This window comes from Arachis ipaensis, chromosome B8 (genome assembly GCF_059453495.1).
Source record: "Arachis ipaensis isolate K30076 ecotype BB chromosome B8, ASM5945349v1, whole genome shotgun sequence".
Classification (NCBI taxonomy): domain Eukaryota; kingdom Viridiplantae; phylum Streptophyta; class Magnoliopsida; order Fabales; family Fabaceae; genus Arachis; species Arachis ipaensis.
Window position 1 is genome coordinate 107,180,747 of NC_142443.1, and position 18,814 is coordinate 107,199,560.

Genomic DNA, 18,814 nt, shown 5'->3' on the forward strand with positions numbered 1-18,814 from the left:
TCTTGCTGTGGCTAGGAAGGGTCTTCCAAGGATGATGGATTCATCATCCTTCTTCCCAGTATCCAGGACTATGAAATCAGCAGGGATGTAAAGGCCTTCAACCTTTACTAACACGTCCTCTACTTGTCCATAAGCCTATTTTCTTGAATTGTTTGCCATCTCTAATGAGATTTTAGCAGCTTGCACCCCATAGATTCCCAGTTTCTCTATTACAGAGAGGGGCATGAGGTTTATCCCTGACCCAAGGTCACATAGAACCTTCTCAAAGGTCATAGTGCCTATGGTACAAGGTATTAAGAACTTTCCAGGATCCTGTTTCTTCTGAGACAATGTCAGTTGATCCAGATCACTCAGTTCATTAGTGAACAAGGGAGGTTCATCTTCCCAAGTCTCAATACCAAATAATTTGGCATTCAGCTTCATGATTGCACCAAGGTACTTGGTAACTTGCTCTTCAGTAACATCCTCATTCTCTTTAGAAGAGGAATACTCATCAGAGCTCATGAATGGCATAAGGAGGTTTAATGGAATCTCTATGGTCTCTAGATGAGCATCAGATTCCTTTGGTTCCTCAGAGGGAAACTCCTTATTGATCATTGGATGTCCCAGGAGGTTTTCCTCCTTGGGATTCACGTTCTCCCCTTCTTCCTTGGATTCGGCCATGATGGTCATTTCAATGGCCTTGCACTCTCCTTTTGGATTTTCTTCTGTATTACTTGGGAGAGTACTAGGAGGGATTTCAGTGACTCTTTTACTCAGCTGGCCCACTTGTGCTTCCAGATTTTTAATGGAGGACCTTGTTTCATTCATGAAACTCACAGTGGCCTTAGATAGATCAGAGACTAAGTTTGCTAAATTAGAAGTATTTTGTTCAGAGTTCTCTGTCTGTTGCTGAGTGGATGATGGAAAAGGCTTACTATTGCTAAACATGTTTCTTCCACCATTATTAAAGCCTTATTGAAGCTTTTGTTGATCTTTCCATGAGAGATTATAGGTGTTTCCATATGGTTCACCCATGTAATTCACCTCTGCTATTGCAGGGTTCTCAGGATCATAAGCTTCTTCTTCAGAAGATGCCTCTTGAGTACTGTTGGATGCAGCTTACATTCCATTCAGACTCTGAGAAATCATATTGACTTGCTGAGTCAATATTTTATTCTGAGCCAATATGGCATTCAGAGTATCAATTTCAAGAATTCCCTTCTTCTGAGGCGTCCCATTACACACAGGATTCCTCTCAGAAGTGTACATGAACTGGTTATTAGCAACCATGTCAATGAGTTCTTGAGCTTCTGCAGGCGTTTTCTTTAGGTGAATGGATCCACCTGAAAAAGTATCCAATGACATCTTAGCTAATTCAGACAGACCATCATAGAATATATCCAGGATGGTCCATTCTGAAAGCATGTCAGAAGGACACTTTTTGGTCAGTTGCTTGTATCTCTCCCAAGCTTCGTAGAGGGATTCACCTTCTTTCTGTCTGAAGGTTTGAACATCCACTCTAAGCTTGCTCAGCTTTTGAGGAGGAAAGAACTTGGCTAAGAAAACCGTGACCAGCTTATCCCAAGAGTTCAGGCTATCTTTGGGTTGAGAGTCCAACCACACTCTAGCTCTGTCTCTTACAGCAAAAGGGAAAAGCATGAGCCTGTAGACTTCAGGATCTACTCCATTAGTCTTAACAGTATCACAGATCTGCAAAAATTCAGTTAAGAACTGAAAAGGATCTTCAGATGGAAGTCCATGGAACTTGTAGTTCTGCTGCATCAGAGAAACTAATTGAGGTTTCAGCTCAAAGTTGTTTGCTCCAATGGTAGGGATGGAGATGCTTCTTCCATGTAAATTGGAGTTAGGTGCAGTAAAGTCACCAAGCATCCTCCTTGCATTATTATTATTTTCGGCTGCCATCTCCTCTTCTTGTTCAAAAATTTCTGAAAGGTACTTGCTGGATTATTGTAATTTAGCTTCTCTTAGTTTTCTTTTCAGAGTCCTTTCAGGTTCTGGATCTGCTTCAACAAGAATATTCTTGTCCTTGCTCCTGCTCATATGAAGAAGAGGGAACAGAAAAATAATAATAATAGGGATCCTTTTTACCCAGTATAGAGGTTCCCTTATGTGAGTAGAAGAAAAGAAGAAGAGAAAATCTGAACTCAGAGAGAGAGAGAGTTCGGATTTTTGGTGTTGTGATGAAGAGATGTTAGTAGATGAATAAATAAATAGAAGGAGATGAGAGAGAGAGAGAGAGAGAGGATTTTCGAAAATAATTTTTGAAAAAAAGTTAGTGATTTTCGAAAATAGTTTTTGAAAAAGGTTAGTAATTCTCGAAAATTAAAATCAAAAATTAAAATAATCAGTTAATTAAAAAGAAATTTTGAAAAAGAGGGAGATATTTTCGAAAATTAGAGAGAGAGAGAGAGTTAGTTAGGTAGTTTTGAAAAAGATAAGAAACAAACAAAAAGTTAGTTAGTTAGTTGAAACAAATTTGAAAATCAATTTTGAAAAGATAAGAAGATAGGAAGTTAGAAAGGATATTTTAAAATCAATTTTTGAAAAAGATAAGATAAGAAGATATTTTTGAAAAGATATGATTGAAACTAGTTTTTAAAAAGATTTAATTTTTTAAAATCACAGTTAATGACTTGATTCACAAGAAATCACAAAATATGATTCTAGAACTTAAAGTTTGAATCTTTCTTAACAAGTAAGTAACAAACTTAAAATTTTTGAATCAAAACATTAATTGATGATGTTATTTTCGAAAATTATGTGATAAAGATAAGAAAAATATTTTTGAAAAATATTTTTAAAATTTTCGAAAATAACTAAGAAAAATGAAAAAGATTTGATTTTTGAAAAAGATAAGATTTTTAAATTGAAAATTTGATTTGACTCATAAGAAACAATTGAATTTTTAAAAATTTTTGAAAAAGTCAATCCAAATTTTCGAAATTTATGAGAGAAAAAAGGAAAGATATTTTTTTTTATTTTTGAATTTTTAATGAAGAAAGAGAAAAATTAAAACGTCATTTTCATGTTTTTCTCTTTTCTTTCTAGATCAAAACAAGGAATGCATGCAAGAACACTATGAATGTCAAGATGAACATCAAGAACACTTTGAAGATCATGATGAACATCAAGAACTTATTTTTGAAAATTTTTATATGCAAAGAAAATATGCAAAACACCAAACTTAGAAATCTTTCATGTTCAGACACTATGAATGCAAAAATGCACATGAAAAACAAGAAAAGATGCAAAACAAGAAAACATCAAGATCAAACAAGAAGATTTACCAAGAACAACTTGAAGATCATGAAGAACACCATGAATGCATGATTTTTCGAAAAATGCAAGATGAGTATGCAATTGACACCAAACTTAAAATCTGACTCAAGACTCAAACAAGAAACACAAAATATTTTTTATTTTTATGATTTTATGAATTTTTTTTGGATTTTTTGAAAATTAATTAGAAAAGTAAAAATAAGGATTCCAAAATTTTTAATATGAATTCCAGGAATCTTGCACTCTTATTCTAAAACTCCAATCTGAGGGTTAGGCATGGCTTAATAGCCAGCCAAGCTTTAGTATGTAACTCAGACATGCCACAGCTGGCATTCCAATTAACTTGCCTCTATGCTGATGGTTGGAAGCCCCTATCCAAAAGAATTAGACATGGCTTTACAGCCAGCCAGGCTTCAACATGCTTCATGAAACTCTAGAATTCATTCTTAAAAATTCTGAAGAAAAATATATTTTTGAAAATATTTATATTTTAAAAATTTTTCGAAAACAAAGAAGAAATTTTTAAAAGATTTTTGAAAAATTTTTGAAAATGAAACAAAAGAAAATTACCTAATCTGAGCAACAAGATGAACCGTCAGTTGTCCAAACTCGAACAATCCCCGGCAACGGCGCCAAAAACTTGGTGCACGAAATTGTGATCTCAGGCAACGGCGTCAAAAACTCTGTACGCACGTCTTAAAAAATTGTTTTTCATTCACAACTTCGATACAACTAACCAGCAAGTGCACTGGGTCGTCCAAGTAATAAACTTTACGTGAGTAAGGGTCGATCCAACGGAGATTGTCGGCTTGAAGCAAGCTATGGTCACCTTGTAAATCTCAGTCAGGCGGATATAAATTAGTCATGGAGTTTTCGAAAATAAAATAATAAATAAACAGAAAATAAAGATAGAAATACTTATGTATATCATTGGTGAGAATTTCAGATAAGTGTATGGAGATGCATTCGTTCCTCTGAACCTCTGCTTTTCTGCTGTCTTCATCCAATCAGTCTTACTCCTTTCCATGGCTGGCTTTATGTAAGGACATCACCATTGTCAATGGCTACTTTTAATCCTCTCTGGAAAATGGTCCGATGCGCTGTCACTGCATGGCTAATCGTCTGGAGGCATCACCGTGGTCAATGGCTGCATCCTATCCCCTTGTGAAAATGGTCCAAATGCTCTGTCACAGCACGGCTAATCATCTTGAGGTTCTCGATCATACTGGAATAGGATTCACCATCCTTTTGCGTCTGTCACTACGCCCAGCACTCGCGAGTCTGAAGTTCATCACAGTCATTCAATCCCAGAATCCTACTCGGAATACACAGACAAGGTTTAGACTTTCCGGATTCTCATGAATGCCGCCATCAATCTAGCTTATACCACGAAGATTCTAATTAAGAGATCCAAGAGATAATCATTCAATCGAAGGTAGAACGGAAGTGGTTGTCAGGCACGCGTTCATGGGGAATGATGATGATTGTCACGTTCATCACATTCATGTTGAAGTGCGAATGAATATCTTAGAAGCGGAATAAGTTGAATTGAATAGAAAAATAGTAGTACTTTGCATTAATTCATGAGGAACAGCAGAGCTCCACACCTTAATCTATGGAGTGCAGAAATTCTACCATTGAGAAATACATAAGTAAATATAGGGTAAGCATGGCCGAGTGGCCAGCCTCCCAAGGAGGTCTAGAGATCTCAAAATGATCAAAAGATGTCAAATACAATAGTAAAAAGTCCTATTTATACTAAACTAGTTACTAGGGTTTACAGAAGTAAGTAATTGATGCATAAATCCACTTCTGGGGCCCACTTGGTGTGTTCTTGGGCTGAGCTTGAATGTTACATGTGCAGAGGCTCTTTCTGGAGTTGAACGCCAGGTTGTAACGTATTTCTGGCGTTCAACTCTGGTTTGTAACGTGTTTCTGGCGTTTAACTCCAGATAGCAGCGTAGAACTGGCGTTCAACGCCCTTTTACGTCATCTAAACTCGGTCAAAGTATGGATTATTATATATTTATGGAAAGCCCTGGATATCTACTTTCCAACGAAATTGGAAGCGCGTCATTTTGAGTTCTGTAGCTTCAGAAAATCCACTTTGAGTGCAAGGAGGTCAGAATCCAACAGCATCAGCAGTCCTTCTTCTACCACTGAATCTGATTTTTGCTCAAGTCCCTCAATTTCAGCCAGAAAATACCTGAAATCACAGAAAAATACACAAACTCATAGTAAAGTTCAGAAATGTGAATTTAGCATAAAAACTAATGAAAACATCCCTAAAAGTAACTAGATTCTACTAAAAACATACTAAAAACAATGCCAAAAAGCATATAAATTATCCGCTCATCACAACAGCAAACTTAAATTGTTGCTTGTCCCCAAGCAACTGAAAATCAAGTAGGATAAAAAGAAGAGAATATACTATAAATTCCAAACTATCAAGGAAACATAGCTCCAATCAGATGAGCGAGACTTGTAGCTTTTTGCCTCTTGAATAGTTTTGGCATCTCACTTTATCCATTGAAGTTCAGAATGATTAGCATCTATAGGAACTCAGAGTTCAGATAGTGTTATTGATTCTCCTAGTTCAGTATGATGATTCTTGAATACAGCTATTTTATGAGTATTGGCCATGGCCCTAAGCACTTTGTTTTCCAGTATTACCACCGGATACATAAATGCCACAGACACATAACTGGGTGAACCTTTTCAGATTGTGACTCAGCTTTGCTAAAGTCCCCAATTAGAGGTGTCCAGGGTTCTTAAGCACACTCTTCTTTTGCTTTGGACCTTGACTTTAACTGCTCAGTCTCAAGTTTTCACTTGACACCTTCACGCCACAAGCATATGGTTAGGGACAGCTTGGTTTAGCCGCTTAGGCTAGGATTTTATTCCTTTAGGCCCTCCTATCCACTGATGCTCAAAGCCTTGGGATCTTTTTTATTACCCTTGCCTTTTGGTTTTAAGGGCTATTGGCTTTTTGCTCTTGCCATTTGGTTTTAAGAGCTTTTGGCTTTTTCTGCTTGCTTTTTCTCTTTTTTTTTTTCTATTTTTTTCGCTATTTTTTTTTCTTTTTTTTTTCTGCAAGCTTTGTTCTTTGCTGCTTTTTCTTGCTTCAAGAATCAATTTTATAATTTTTCAGATTATCAAATAACATGTCTCCTTGTCATCATTCTTTCAAGAGCCAACATATTTAACATTCTTAAACAACAACTTCAAAATATATATGCACTGTTCAAGCATTCATTCAGAAAACAAGAAGCATTGTCACCACATCAATATAATTAAACTAAGTTCAAGGATAAATTCGAAACTCATGTACTTCTTGTTCTTTTGAATTAAAACAGTTTTATTTAAGAGAGGTGATGGATTCGTAGGACATTCATAACTTTAAGACATAGTTTCTAAATACTAATGATCATGTAATAAGACACAAACATGGATAAGCACTTAACATAAAGAAAACGAAAAACAGAGAATGTAGGAACAAGGAATGAATCCACCTTAGTGATGGTGGCGTTTCCTTCTTGAGGAACTAATGATGTCCCTGAGCTCTTCTATGTCTCTTCCTTGTCTTTGTTGCTCCTCCCTCATTACTTTTTGATCTTCTCTAATTTCATGAAGGGTGATGGAGTGCTCTTGATGTTCCACCCTTAATTGTCCCATGTTGGAACTGAATTCTCCTAGGGAGTAGTTGATTTGCTCCCGATAGTTTTGTGGAGGAAGATGCATTTGAGGCATCTCCGGGATCTCATGGTGATGAGCTTCATTCGTCTCTTGAGATCCATGAATGGGCTCTCTTGCTTGCTCCATCCTTTTCTTAGTGATGGGCTTTTCTTCCTCAATGGGTAATGTCTCCTTCTATGAAAGCTTCAACTGAGTAACATAGATGGCAAATAAGATGAGGAAAAACTAGCCTTGCCATGGGGGAGGACTTTTCGGCAATTTTGTAGAGTTCAAGGGAGATGACTTCATGAACTTCTACTTCCTCTCCAATCATGATGCTATGAATCATGATGGCCCGATCCACAGTAACTTCAGATCGGTTGCTAGTGGGGATGATGGAGCGTTGGATGAACTCTAACCATCCTCTAGCCACAGGCTTGAGGTCCAATCTTCTTAGTTGAACCGGCTTGCCTTTGGAGTCAATCTTCTATTGAGCTCCTTCCACACATATGTCCATGAGGAGTTGGTCCAACCTTTGATTAAAGTTGACCCTCTTAGTGTAGGGGCGTGCATCTCCTTGCATTATAGGCAAGTTGAACGCCAACCTCACATTTTCCGAACTAAAATCTAAGTATTTCCCCCGAACCATTGTAATATAATTCTTTGGATTCGGGTTCCTACTTTGATCATGGTTCCTAGTGATCCATGCATTGGCATAGAACTCTTAAACCATTAGAATGCCGACTTGTTGGATGGGGTTTGTTAGAACTTCCCAACCTCTTTTATAGATCTCATGTCGGAATTCTGGATACTCATTTCTCTTGAGCTTGAAAAGGACCTCGGCGATCACCTTCTTCTTCGCCACAACATCATAGAAGTGGTCTTGATGAGCTTTGGAGATGAATCTTTCCATCTCCCATGACTCGTAGGTGGAAGCTTTTGTCTTCCCATTCCCTTTTCTAGAGGATTCTCCGGTCTTAGGTGCCATCAATGGTAATGGAAAAACAAAAAGCTTATGCTTTTACCACACCAAACTTAGAATTTTTGCTCGCCCTCGAGCAAGAGAAGAAAGAATAGATGAAGAAGAAGAAGAAATGGAGAAGAGGGAGAGAGAGAGATGTGTTTCGGCCAAGGAGGGGGAGTGTTGTTTTGTGTGAAAATGAAGAAGAATGGAGTGCTTTATATAGGGAAGGGAGGGGGTAAGGTTCGGCCATAAGGGTGGGTTTTGGGTGGGAAATTGATTTTGAATTTTGAAGGTAGGTGGAATTTATGAGGTAGGTTTATGGGGAAGAGTGGATGGATGTGAGTGGTGAAGTGGTGATAGGGAAGAGAGATTGAGGTGATTGGTGAAGGGTTTTGAGGAAGAGTGTTTATTGGGAAGAGAGGATGAACATTGAGAAGAGCGAAGAGAGTGAGTGGTGGTAGGTGGGGATCCTGTGGGATCCACAGATGTTGAGATGATCCTGTGGGGTCCACAGATCCTGAGGTATCAAGGAATTTCATCCCTGCACCAATTAGGCATGTAAAATGCCTTTGCATGCAATTCTGGCGTTTAAAGGCCGAATTAGTGCTTGTTCTGGGCGTTCAACGCCCAGATGCAGCATATTTCTGGCGTTGAACGCCAGCCAGATGCTTGTTTCTGGCGTTCAGCGCCAGCTCTTCTTCACTGTGCATTTTTGGCGTCTGAACGCCAGGATGCTGCTTGTTTCTGGCGTTCAACGCCAGAAACATGCTCTGTTCTGGCGTTGAACGCCAGACAGATGCTCCTTACTGGCGTTTAAACGCCAGTGAGATCCTCCTCCAGGGTGTGATTTTTGTTCTGCTATTTTTGATTCCGTTTTCAATTTTTATATTTATTTCGTGACTCCACATGATCATGAACCTAATAAAACATGAAATAACAATAAAAATATATTAAAATTAGATAAATAAAAATTGGGTTGCCTCCCAACAAGCGCTTCTTTAATGTCAATAGCTTGACAGTGGGCTCCCATGGAGCTTCACAGATGTTCAGAGCATTGTTGAGACTCTCCAACACCAAACTTAGAGTGTGGATATGGGAGTTCAACACCAAACTTAGAGTTTGACTGTGGGGGCTCTGGTTGACTCTGTTTTGAGAGAAGCTTACTGTGCCTCTTTTCCATGTTTACAGAAGGATAGCCTTGAGTTGTAAACTCAAGGGAGTCCTCATTCAATTGAAGGACTAGTTCACCTCTGTCAACATCAATCACAGCTCTTGCTGTGGCTTGGAAGGGTCTTCCAAGGATGATGAATTCATCCTCATTCTTCCCAGTATCCAGGACTATGAAATTAGCAGGGATGTAAAGGCCTTTTACCTTTACTAACACGTCCTCTACTTGTCCATAAGCCTGTTCTCTTGAATTGTCTGCCATCTCTAATGAGATTTTAGCAGCTTGCACCCCATAGATTCCTAGTTTCTCTATTACAGAGAGGGGCATGAGGTTTATCCCTGACCCAAGGTCACATAGAGCCTTCTCAAAGGTCATGGTGCCTATGGTACAAGGTATTAAGAACTTTCTAGGATCCTGTTTCTTCTGAGGCAATGTCAGTTGATCCAGATCACTCAGTTCATTAGTGAACAAGGGAGGTTCATCTTCCCAAGTCTTAATACCAAATAATTTGGCATTCAGCTTCATGATTTCACCAAGGTACTTGGTAACTAGCTCCTTAGTAACATCCTCATTCTCTTCAGAGGAGGAATACTCATCAGAGCTCATGAATGGCATAAGGAGGTTTAATGGAATCTCTATGGTCTCTAGTTGAGTCTCAGATTCCTTTGGTTCCTCAGAGGGAAACTCCTTATTGATCACTGGACGTCCCAGGAGGTCTTCCTCCTTGGGATTCACGTCCTCCTCCTCTTTTGTGGTTTCGGCCATGATGGTCATTTCGATGGCCTTGCACTCTCCTTTTGGATTTTTTTCTGTATTGCTTGGGAGAGTACTAGGAGGGATTTCAGTGACTCTTTTACTCAGCTGGCCCACTTGTGCTTCCAAATTTCTAATGGAGGACCTTGTTTCATTCATGAAACTCACAGTGGCCTTAGATAGATCAGAGACTAAGTTTGCTAAATTAGAAGTATTTTGTTCAGAGTTCTCTGTCTGTTGCTGAGTGGATGATGGAAAAGGTTTGCTATTGCTAAACCTGTTTCTTCCACCATTATTAAAGCCCTGTTGAGGCTTTTGTTGATCCTTCCATGAGAGATTTGGGTGATTTCTCCATGTGGGATTATAGGTGTTTCCATATGGTTCACCCATGTAATTCACCTCTGCTATTGCAGGGTTCTCAGGATCATAAGCTTCTTCTTCAGAAGATGCCTCTTGAGTACTGTTGGATGCAGCTTGCATTCCATTCAGACTCTGAGAAATCATATTGACTTGCTGAGTCAATATTTTATTCTGAGCCAATATGGCATTCAGAGTATCAATTTCAAGAACTCCCTTCTTCTGAGGCGTCCCATTACTCACAGGATTCCTCTCAGAAGTGTACATGAACTGGTTATTAGCAACCATGTCAATGAGTTCTTGAGCTTCTGCAGGCATTTTCTTTAGGTGAATGGATCCACCTGCAGAAGTATCCAATGACATCTTAGCTGATTCAGACAGACCATCATAGAATATATCCAGGATGGTCCATTCTGAAAGCATGTCAGAAGGACACTTTTTGGTCAGTCCTTTGTATCTCTCCCAAGCTTCATAGAGAGATTCACCTTCTTTCTGTCTGAAGGTCTGAACATCCACTCTAAGCTTACTCAGCTTTTGAGGAGGAAAGAACTTGGCTAAGAAAGCCTTGACCAGCTTATCCCAAGAGTTCAGGCTATCCTTAGGTTGAGAGTCCAACCATACTCTAGCTCTGTCTCTTACAGCAAAAGGGAAAAGCATGAGCCTGTAGACTTCAGGATCTACTCCATTAGTCTTAACAGTATCACATATCTGCAAGAATTCAGTTAAGAACTGAAAAGGATCTTCAGATGGAAGTCCATGAAACTTGCAGTTCTGCTACATCAGAGAAACTAATTGAGATTTCAGCTCAAAATTGTTTGCTCCAATGGCAGGAATGGAGATGCTTCTTTCATGTAAATTGGAATTAGGTGCAGTAAAGTCACCAAGCATCCTCCTTGCATTATTATTATTTTTGGCTGCCATCTCCTCTTCTTGTTCGAAAATTTCTGACAGGTGCTTGCTAGATTGTTGTAATTTAGCTTCTCTTAGTTTCCTCTTCAGAGTCCTTTTAGGTTCTGGATCTGTTTCAACAAGAATGTTCTTGTCCTTGCTCCTGCTCATATGAAAAAGAGGGAACAGAAAAATAATAATAATAGGGATCCTTTTTACCACAGTATAGAGGTTTCCTTATGTGAGTAGAAAAAAAGAAGAAGAGAAAATCTGAACTCAGAGAGAGAGGGTTCAGATTTTTGATGAGTGGGGGAGAGATGTTAGTAGATGAATAAATAAATAGAAGGAGATGAGAGAGAAAGAGGATTTTCGAAAATAATTTTTTGAAAAAGAGTTAGTGATTTTCAAAAATAGTTTTTGAAAAAGGTTAGTAATTTTCGAAAATTAAGAATAAAATTAAAATAATTAGTTAATTAAGAAGAAATTTTTTGAAAAAGAGGGAAGATATTTTCGAAAAATAGAGAGAGAGAGTTAGTTAGGTAGTTTTGAAAAAGATAAAAAACAAACAAAGAGTTAGTTAGTTAGTTGAAACAAATTTGAAAATCAATTTTGAAAAAAATAAGAAGATAGGAAGTTAGAAAAGATATTTTAAAATCAAATTTTTGAAAAAGATAACATAAGAAGAAATTTTTGAAAAGATATGATTGAAATTAGTTTTGAAAAAGATTTTGATTTTTAAAATCACAATTAATGACTTGATTCACAAGAAATCACAAGATATGATTCTAGAACTTAAAGTTTGAATCTTTCTTAACAAGTAAGTAACAAACTTGAAATTTTTGAATCAAAACATTAATTGATGATGATATTTTCGAAAATTATGAGATAAAATTAAGAAAACGATTTTTGAAAAATATTTTTATAATTTTCGAAAATAAATAAGAAAAATGAAAAAAGATTTGATTTTTGAAAAAGATTTTGAAAAAGATAAGATTTTTAAATTGAAAATTTGATTTGACTCATGAGAAACAACTAAATTTTAAAAGTTTTGAAAAAGTCAAATCTAATTTTCAAAATTTTAAGAGAGTAAAAGGGGAAGATATTTTTTTGATCTTTTTGAATTTTTAATGATGAAAGAGAAAAACATGAAAACTGATGCAATGCATGAAGATTTTGGATCAAAGCATGTGATGAATGCAAGAACACTATGAATGTCAAGATGAACACCAATAACACTTTGAATGTCAAGATGAACATAAAGAACTTATTTTTGAAAATTTTTATATGCAAAGAAAATATGCAAGACACCAAACTTAGAAATCTTTCATGTTCAGACACTATGAATGCAAAAATGCACATGAAAAACAAGAAAAGATGCAAAACAAGAAAACATCAAGATCAAACAAGAAGATTTACCAAGAACAACTTGAAGATCATGAAGAATACCATGAATGCATGATTTTTCGAAAAATGCAAGATGAGTATGCAATTGACACCAAACTTAAAATCTGACTCAAGACTCAAACAAGAAACACAAAATATTTTTTATTTTTATGATTTTATGAATTTTTTTGGATTTTTCGAAAATTATTTGAAAAAAAGAAAAATAAGGATTCCAAAATTTTTAATATGAATACCAGAAATCTTGCAATCTTAGTCTAAAGCTCCAATCTGAGGGTTAGACATGGCTTAAAAGCCAGTCAAGCTTTAGAAGATATTTATACTTTCCATGTATAGAGCAACTAAGTGTGTGAGAATCAACAAGCTCTTGTGATGATAAGTTGAAACCCCAGTCCAAAAGATTAGATATGGCTTACAGCCAGCCAGGATTCAACGAATCATCATGAAACACTAGAATTCATTCTTAAAAATTCTGAAGAAAAATATATTTTTGAAAAGATTTATATATATATATATATATATATATATATATTCGAAAACATAGGAGAAATTTTTTGAAAAATTTTGAAAAATTTTTGAAAATAAAACAAAAGGAAAATTACCTAATTTGAGCAACAAGATGAACCGTCAGTTGTCCAAACTCGAACAATCCCCGGCAACGACGCCAAAAACTTGGTGCACGAAATTGTGATCTCAGGCAACGGCGTCAAAAACTCTGTACGCACGTCTTAATTAATTGTTTTTCATTCACAACTTCGATACAACTAACCAGCAAGTGCACTGGGTCGTCTAAGTAATAAACCTTACGTGAGTAAGGGTCGATCCTACGGAGATTGTCGGCTTGAAGCAAGCTATGGTCACCTTGTAAATCTCAGTCAGGCGGATATAAAATAGTCATGGAGTTTTCGAAAATAAAATAATAAATAAACAGAAAATAAAGATAGAAATACTTATGTATATCATTGGTGAGAATTTCATATAAGTGTATGGAGATGCATCCGTTCCTCTGAACCTCTGCTTTCCTGCTGTCTTCATCCAATCAGTGTTACTCCTTTCCATGGCTGGCTTTATGTAAGGACATCACCATTGTCAATGGCTACTTTTAATCCTCTCTGGAAAATGGTCCGATGCGCTGTCACTGCATGGCTAATCGTCTGGAGGCATCACCGTGGTCAATGGCTGCATCCTATCCCCTTGTAAAAATGGTCCAAATGCTCTGTCACAGCACGGCTAATCATCTTGAGGTTCTCGATCATACTGGAATAGAATTCACCCTCTTTTTGCGTCTGTCACTACGCCCAGCACTCGCGAGTTTGAAGTTCGACACAGTCATTCAATCCCAGAATCCTACTCAGAATACCACAGACAAGGTTTATACTTTTCGGATTCTCATGAATGCCGCCATCAATCTAGCTTACACCACGAAGATTCTGATTAGGAGATCCAAGAGATAATCATTCAATCGAAGGTAGAACGGAAGTGGTTGTCAGGCATGCGTTCATAGGGAATGATGATGATTGTCACATTCATCACATTCATGTTGAAGTGCGAATGAATATTTTAGAAGCGGAATAAGTTGAATTGAATAGAAAAACAGTAGTACTTTGTATTGATTCATGAGGAACAGCAGAGCTCCACACCTTAATCTATGGAGTGTAGAAACTCTACCGTTGAGAATACATAAGTGAAAGGTCCAGGCATGGCCGAATGGCCAGCCCCCAAAATGTGATCAATATGATCCTAAGATGAACTAAAAATCATAAGATGTCTAATACAATAGTGAAAGGTCCTATTTATACTAAACTAGTTACTAGGGTTTATAGAAGTAAGTAATTGATGCATAAATCCACTTCCTGGGCCCACTTGGTGTGTGCTTGGGCTGAGCTTGAAGTTTACACATGGAGAGGTCATTGTTGGAGTTGAACGCCAGTTTGTAACGTATTTCTGGCATTCAACTCTGGCTTGTAACGTGTTTCTGGCGTTTAACTCTAGACAGCAGCGTAGAACTGGCGTTCAACGCCCTTTTACATCGGCTAAACTCGGCCAAAGTATGGACTATTATATATTGCTGGAAAGTCCTGGATGTCTACTTTCCAACGCAATTAGAAGCGCGCCATTTTGAGTTCTGTAGACCCAGAAAATCCACTTTGAGTACAGGGAGGTCAGAATCCAACAGCATCAGCAGTCCTTCTTCAACCTCTGAATCTGATTTTTGCTCAAGTTCCTCAATTTCAGCCAGAAAATACCTGAAATCACAGAAAAACACAAAAACTCATAGTAAAGTCCAGAAATGTGAATTTAACATAAAAACTAATGAAAACATCCCTAAAAGTAACTAGATTCTACTAAAAACATACTAAAAACAATGCCAAAAAGCGTATAAATTATCCGCTCATCAATGGTGCATGAATTTATAAGTGTTTTCTTGCCTACTAACTTAACCACCTGCCAAGAATGTGTTAGAATAGCTCTTTATATGTTGTAAAAAAAAAGGAAAAAGGAAAAAAGGGCACCGACGCACCAGCGCACCGTGCGCATGCGCGCGCCGGTGGTGGATTTTATACTCATGGGCCAAAAACCCGAGAGTCATGCCCACTTTGTGCCCATCTCGCGCCAGGCACCAACACATCCGCGTGCTTGCCGCCTGCGCGCCCTTTGCATTTTATCCATCGACGTGCAAGCGCATTGTGCGCGCGCGCGCGCGCGCCGATGGTGCAATCTAACCTCTCTGGTACAGAAAACCAGAGAGTTATGCCACACTTGTGCCTAGCCTGTGCCCACATCGACGTGTCCGCGCACTGCGCGCATCCACGCCGGTCGACAATTGACTCAAGCACGCGTCCGCGCACTGTGCGCGTCCGCGCGCCTGTGCTGAATGCTAACTCTGGTACAAATTACCCGAGACTTGGGCCAACTTTATGCCAATCCTGTGCTAGGGACACAGTTTTATTCACGCGTCAGCGCCATTGACGCGCACGTGCACCTTACTACACTTCCACTGTTGTGCCAGCGCATTGTGCGCGCGTGCGCCCTGTTCTATTCCCCTTTCTTACCTCTTCTTATCTTCTTCCTCCTTCTTCCTTCTCCATCACCTCTCTTCTCTTCTCCTTCTTCCACAATCCACCACCACCGTCTCCGGCTATTCACCGGCGACCATCACCACTTCCGGTGGCCCTACATATCTTCTATTTCTTTCTCATCTTCACAAAAGAAAATTCCACATTCTTCTCTTATACTTCTCAAGGTTCTACTTCTTCCATAGCTCCTCTATTACTTTCTTTGCCTTATTTCTTCTTCTAGTTAGATTCTTCTTGTTGCTTTGCTTATTTTGTCATTTAGTGCTTGATTATACTACTTATGGTTTTTGTTTGTTTACTTTTCCTTTTTCTTGCTTTTCCATGGATGTTGAATTTGAGCTTTAATTTGCCTTAATGGATCTTCTTGATTGTTTTTCCTTATCTTTGTCAATACGTGATAATTATATGATGCTTGATATTTAATTTTGGGCTTCAAATTGGTTGAGTATCTCATAATTGCTCATTGCTTGATAATTGCACGCCAAGTGTTCGAGAAAATGCATGAATGCCATTTTGGGTTTATTTTAATCATGTACTTTCAAATTGGTGCTTCTCCTCATTCACTTGCTTTCTTCTAAGTGCTTTGAGTCCACTTTTCTTATTACTTGCCAATTAGATACTCATTGAACATGACTTGCTCTTTGTTATGGATGCTTGAGATTATACTTCTCATGCCATTTTGCATGTTTTACTACCTCTTGCATCCCATGCCAAGTGTTGTGACCCATGCCTCTATAATCACTTTGTTGCAATATTTCTTTTGGGCACCACATTTCACTTGCATGATTTTGTTAATTGATTTTTTGGGTTTAATATTTTCCTATTTCTCTTCCTTTCTCAAGATGGCTACCAAGAAAGGCAAGGAGAAAGCTTCAAGGAAACCAGCCGTAAAGAGGGCACCCCAAAGATCAAACTCCAAGGCGCACTCTTCATTAGGAGCCAAACCCCTCTCTAAAAAGGCAAAGTCACCCACTCCTATTGATGAGAATGAGAAGAGCAAACCGGCAAAGGATTCTTCAAGATTCCCCAACCACTTTTGTGAACTTGTGTTCCCCGCCATGGTTGAGAGGAACTATCATGCCGAGCATTTACTCGCTCCGTCGGACAAGGTTGCTCCTTGTATTTTACCCCGTATTGAACGGCAAGAATGGGAGTTCCTTCTGAGAATACCACAAGAGGTCAACCTCTCATGGGTGGTAGAATTCTACACTAACTACCATCTTCCCTCTCTTCAATCGGTATACGTGCGCCGGAAGCAAGTATCAGTTTCAGAAAAAGCTATTCAGCAAGTACTTAATGTCCTACCGGTACCAAGTGATATGGATGGCTACCAAGAGATCTTACATCAGCGTGAAAAGTTTGGGTTTGATTGGGACTCGATCCTCTGAGTCATTGCTGAGCCAGAGACATTTTGGACCCATGGTCGACTCTGGATGAGGCCCAAGTGCATTGACGCTCGCTTTCTCACTGTGGAAGCTAGAGCTTGGGCCTAGATCCTATCTCACTATGTGCTACCTAGCACCCATAAGTCGTCCTTCACGGCAGATCTCGCCTTGCTTGTTTGGTGTGTTCTCACGGAGAGACCGGTGAACATTCCGCTTCTTGTCAAGCAAGCGATGGGACAAGTGCACACCCCAGGGCAATTTGCCATTTCCAGCATTGGTATTCAATTTAGTTGCTGCTGCGGGTGTTCCTTGGGAAGACATGGACACAAAGGCTATCATTCCAGCTAAGGGCGATGTGGTTCCAAGCGGAAAATACTTACATCTTCCCATGAACAAACCAAGCCTTGACATAGCCCTCCCATCTACTACCCCTTCCACCTCATCATCAGCACCACGGCAAAGATCCACACATCAAAGGATAGAAGATCTACACCGGAAGCTTGATAGATATGAGCGGCGCAACCAACGCCGATATACTTACATCAAGAAGCTTCTGCGTTGTGTTACCCTTAGCATGGAGGAACCCGAAATATTCACATCCACCTCAAACCCAAGTGATGGGAGCTCTGAAGGAGGGGATAGTGAAGGTTCCGATCCCGACTGTCCTTTGCGCATTATTGGTAGCACGGAGGACCGTGCTAAATTCTAAGTGTGGGGAGGTCGTTTGACCGATCTCCATGGGTAACAATCTCTTCCTTTCAACACCCATGGATTTATCTTTTGCTTAGTAGTTAGTGCATTGCATGTGTAGTTAGTCTTGTTTGTAAATACTTCTTGCATGATAGTTAGTTTCTATAGAGTTGCTTGGTCAAAATAATAACCTCTTCCCCAAGAAACTGTGTTTTGGGATACCCTACCAAATTTTGAAATTTTTTTTTGCAGTAAACTTGCTTTAAGAATGTATTTTGGAACATAGTGATTGAGCTAAGAACACAAGCATGTAAGTTTTGAGCCTACTGTATGGTTATATCTTCTAACCATTAATTCCCATTCTTGTGTGTATTATTCTCTCTTTATGAGTGTAATCCTTGCTTTGTCTAATTCTATATGTCTATTACTTTGTGTATGAATGTATTTACATGATTGAGGCCATCATTTCAATAGTCGCTTTTCCCAAAAGGCCTTAACCCTTTTTTCTACCATTGCTAACCAATTTGAGCCTATGATAAACCCTCTTTGTTCTTAAAAAGAGCACATCAACAACCCTAAGCGAAAAACCCCTAAATTTGGATCCTTGATTAGCTTAGGTAAGTAGAGGTGTGTATCAATTAATTAGGAGGGTGTACTTGGGAAATTTGGGTAGATGTAAAGAGGTGTATTGTAGTTGTAATTGAAAATTCTAGGATTTGGGAACATACTCATGTATTGAATGATTAAACCATATGCATTGAAACTTTTGTACATGAACCCCAAGAAAAAGGGGACCAAAAGAAATTTTTTTTTTATATGTGTATATATGAGAATACTTAAGAAAAAAAAGAGATAGAGAGCAACGAAAGGGGACAAAGATGCCCCAAGACAAAGTAATAAAAACAATGCATATGGGATGTGAATTGAGAAGAATGCATGAGTATGCAAAAAAGTGAAGCTCAAAGGTAGCTAGGTAATGTATTATAGTTGTATAGGTTGTTCTATGTGTCTAGTGGGATCTTAGGTTAATCAAGGACTCAAATTTTAAGCTCACTTGACCATATACATCTTTACCTTCACCCTAGCCCCATTACAACCCATGAATAAGACCTCATGATACTTGTAAGCATGCATTAAGTAATTGTTGATTGTTAGATGAAAGACAAATCTTGGA

At 38.4% G+C, this 18,814-nt stretch overlaps 2 non-coding genes across 2 annotated transcripts; both read left to right on the forward strand.

The window, feature by feature from the left end:
* Window positions 1-1,401: 1,401 nt before the first annotated feature.
* Window positions 1,402-1,509, forward strand: LOC148549158 (small nucleolar RNA R71). The gene has a single exon (XR_015898293.1). It is a non-coding gene; the product is annotated as a small nucleolar RNA R71 (small nucleolar RNA).
* A 9,107-nt stretch (window positions 1,510-10,616) lies between these two features.
* Window positions 10,617-10,724, forward strand: LOC148549159 (small nucleolar RNA R71). Its single transcript, XR_015897298.1, has one exon. It is a non-coding gene; the product is annotated as a small nucleolar RNA R71 (small nucleolar RNA).
* Window positions 10,725-18,814: the final 8,090 nt, after the last annotated feature.